The sequence below is a fragment of the Galeopterus variegatus genome, unplaced genomic scaffold (genome assembly GCF_000696425.1).
Source record: "Galeopterus variegatus unplaced genomic scaffold, G_variegatus-3.0.2 Scaffold7073, whole genome shotgun sequence".
NCBI classification, from domain to species: domain Eukaryota; kingdom Metazoa; phylum Chordata; class Mammalia; order Dermoptera; family Cynocephalidae; genus Galeopterus; species Galeopterus variegatus.
Genome location: NW_007733184.1, coordinates 83,649 through 87,684, shown reverse-complemented (window position 1 = coordinate 87,684; position 4,036 = coordinate 83,649). Strand labels below are relative to the sequence as shown.

Genomic DNA, 4,036 nt, shown 5'->3' with positions numbered 1-4,036 from the left:
ATGAGTTACATTAATGAGAAGAATTACATTGTAGATTTTCCTGATCTACATTAATCTATTCTGGCATTTTTGAAAAAACTCTGCCTGCTCATGATATATTTTTGTAGCATGTTTAATTTAGTTAACCTAATATTATTTCTAGGATTTGGGGTGGGGTGTCTGTGTTCATAAGTTACAAAGGCTGGTAGTTTTCTTATACTGGTCTGTCTTATCCTATCTGATTTTGGAGTGAAGTCATATTAGCTTTATAAAATGAGTTGGGAAGCTTCCCCTCTTCTTCTGTTATTTTGGAACAACTTGTATACAAAATAGATGTTCTGTTTCTTGAAAATTTGGTGGAACTCAGTTGTAGAGCTGTTTGGGTCCTTGACTTTTTTTCAGTCATTTAGTATTTTTTAAAAATACTATTTTTTAAAAAAGTTTTTCTTATATTCTCTTTAGGCACATGTTTATTTTGGAATTCAGGTAAGGATTGACACTTACAGACAATCATTGCACAAAGTAACCCAGTTATTTCAGTTGCAAACATTAATAAACATTTTTTCTTCAAGACAGTTACCTCTTTTTAAGATCAGTTTTAACGGTTGTCTGGTTAGCTCAGTTGGTTAGAGGACAGCCTTGTAATATCAAGGTCATGGGTTTGGATCCCCTTACTGGCCAGCAGCCTAAAAAAGAAAAAGAAGATCAATCTTAGTACCACACTATGTAAAAAAAAACTCAACCGATTAAGATAGGAGAAGCCAGCTATACTTTTCTTAGTAGCAACTATTCCAAAAGAATATAAGTTTCAATGATATAAACCAGATTAAGAAGAGATAGTCTAAAATATAATTATATTTAACAAAATAAACTTTTATTCTTCTAAAGAGGTCCTCTAAGCTGGTTTTTATTCTGCTGTGGTTTTTTAAGCCACACTAAGAGGGAGGGGGAGAAAAACTAATCTTCTCAAAAATGTTCCGATTTTTGGTAGCCAGCTCTCATCAGTTTTAAGCCTTCTTTTTTTTTTTTTTTCTCCTTTTTGTCTTTTTTCGTGACTGGTAACGGGATCTCAACCCACGGTGTCGCGCCCGCACCGCGCTCAACCAGTGAGCGGACCGGTCTCTATATGGGATCCGAACCCTCGGTGGGAGCGCCGCACTCTACTGAGTGCGCCACCGGGCCGGCCCTAAGCCTTCTTTAAGTAACTTAGAAGTTCATCTTTTCCCATTTGGTAACCATGTTTTTCCCAGTGTTCTTGCAGCTGTAGTAACAGAGCCCCAATTTCTTTTTCTGAAGAAATGCTCCCTTTCTGATGTCCTGGCCACTTAAAGGAAATGGAGAAGTGGGCCAGTGCTGCGTCTCCTGTAGAGGACAGGAGCTACCTCAGTAGCTCACGTGGTCGAGTAGTCACATCAGGTTCCCTGGAATCTATAACAAAGTCTGGCCAGGGCTTCAGTGATTCTGAACTGTCTTTTACTTTAATTAAATCTTTTCGAATTTTAACTGTAAATGAGCCAAGTTTTTTCTCTTCTTTTGAAATCTTCAACCGAAATCCAATTTTGTAAACATCATCCTGTATTTTGAATAATGAGGCCAAAAGAGTCATTGTCTTTGGTGAAAAACTGCCCACATTTTTACTGACTTTGTTAAATTCTTCTAAACTTGCATTAACAGGTAAACCTGTGTAAGGAGCCACATCAAAGTCGTAGATGATTTACATGGTTACCAACAAGAATTTTTTTCAGTTTCACCCAAATCCTCTCTCCTGATACTCCAGTCAAGGCTTTTGCATTTAACTGCAATTGCTGCAGAGTGCAGGATCATGGTCACCAGGATTTTCTACAGTTCTCCCATCAAAAACTGAAATATCTTAAAATTTGAAAATAATCTTGTATTCTCTGTTTTGCATGTCCAACAAATCTTTCTTATTTTTTAAATAGTTATAACCATTAAAGTACTATCAAAATCTAAAAGAAAATTTATAGTGAGATCTCTGCATTCAGCATCTTTCTACCAGTCGGTTGTGAATTCTACCTTAGCATATCTTCCATCAGTGATGACATTAATTCATAGCATAGAGATTTCAGAATTTTCCTCATGAAGCCTGGCAGTAAATGTTTCGTGTTTTTCTCCTGGAGTGTTTGTCATCTGGGTACCAGCCGACTGACACATCTCCTTCATTGAGCTGGGTGGGCATTGGTAGCAGAATCACCATCCTGAGGCTTTACTCCACTCAGTAAATCCCTCACTGCTTCTCCAGCTATTCTTAATTCATGATTCTCTTTGACACAATCCTCAGACTCTTCAGTCCTGCTGTGAAAAGTGACTGGAATTCTAGAGACTGCAACTTCATTGTAAATAGATATGGCTTCAGAAGGCAGACTACTCCAACTGCACAGCTCAGTGTGGGCCTGTGCCAAGGATGCAGGTACCTCAGCCTCTGGAGAGAAGTTACCCACCACACATCTCCATGCTTAGGCTCTTTTGCCTTTTGCCGAGGAGGCCTCTCACCACACCTGACTATTGCCTTTTCCCAGTGGGGGCGTGGCCCAGTTGGCCACTCTAAAAATTACTGTTCTATTCAGGCCTTTTATTTCTTGTGTCAATTATAACATTTTCTACTTTTCTCAGAAACGTCTAGATATTCCATCTAGATTTTTTCATTTTTTCATAAAATTTTTCATGATATTTTATTATTTTACCTATGTTATTTCTCCCTTTTCATTCTGTTCTTTGAAAAATGATGTCTCTCTTTTCCTTCCTCAGTCTTTCTGGAAATTTTCCATTCTATTAATGTTTATAACGAACCAGCCTTAGGTTTTGGTTAATCTTCTCTATAGAGCTGTTATTCTCTAATTCACTAACTTTTGCCTGTCAGTCTAGATGATCAAAGATGAAAGTGTTAGCAGGCCTCCCCTCAAAAATGATGCAAGACAGGAATCAGTGTAGTGACATCTTCAAAATACTAAAAGAAAACTGTTACATATCCAGCCAAAATATCCTTCAAAAATGAGGGCAAAATAGAAACATTTTCAGACAGACAAAAGCTGATAGAATTTGTTACCAACAGAACTGTCCTATAAAAAAGGTTAAAGGAAGTTCTGTAAGGTGAAGGAAAATGATACCACATGGAAACATGATCTATTCAAATCTAAACAAAGAAATCAGATCACTCGAAAAGTTATATATATTGGTAAAAATGAAATAGTTTTTTTTCTCACCTTTTAATTTCTTTAGAATATAGTCGGCTCTTTAAAGCAATCATAATAGCAGTGTATTTGGGGGTTTATAACACATGTAGAAGAAAAATATATGAGAGCGATAGCTCAAAAATTAAGTAGGGTACACAGTTGTAAAATTCTTACAACATAAGTGGAATAGTATAATGTTATTTGTAGATAGACTTCAACAAGTTAAAGATGCATACTCTAAACCCTAGAGCAACCACTTTAACAAAAAGAAAAGAGAGATAGTTACTAAGCCAATATTGGAGGAAAAATGGAATATTAAAAAAATACTCAGCCTAAAAGAAGTCTGGAAAAGGGGAACAAAGAAGAGTTAGGATGAACGTAAACAGATGGCAGAATGATAAACTTAAACCCCATCATATTGATAAATGCATTAAATGTAAATGACTTAAATATCCAATTAAAAGACAGAGACTGTTAGACTGTATAAAAAGATAAAACATAATTATGTGATGTCCACAAGGAATGCATTTTGGATATAAAGATAAAGATAATGGTAAGTGAAAAAATGATATACCATGCAAACACTTATAAGAAAGCAGGAGTGGCTATGTTAATATTGGACAAAATAGACTTGAGCTAAGGAATATTGCTAGAAATAAAAGGAGGCTATTTCATGATGATTAAAGGGTCAGTTCCTCAAGAAGACATAACAGTCTAAACATATATTGCTAATAGCAGAGCTTCAAATAACTCAAGCAAAAACTGACAGAACAGAAAGGAGAAATAGATCTACAATCATAACTGGATATTTTAACACTCTTATCTTAATAAATTCTAAAACAAGCTGAAAGAAAATCAGGAGGAAT

General features: G+C 35.8%; 1 pseudogene; it reads right to left on the bottom strand.

The window, feature by feature from the left end:
* Positions 1-1,165: 1,165 nt before the first annotated feature.
* Positions 1,166-2,410, bottom strand: LOC103607055 (annotated as a pseudogene).
* Between the last annotated feature and the right edge of the window lie 1,626 nt (positions 2,411-4,036).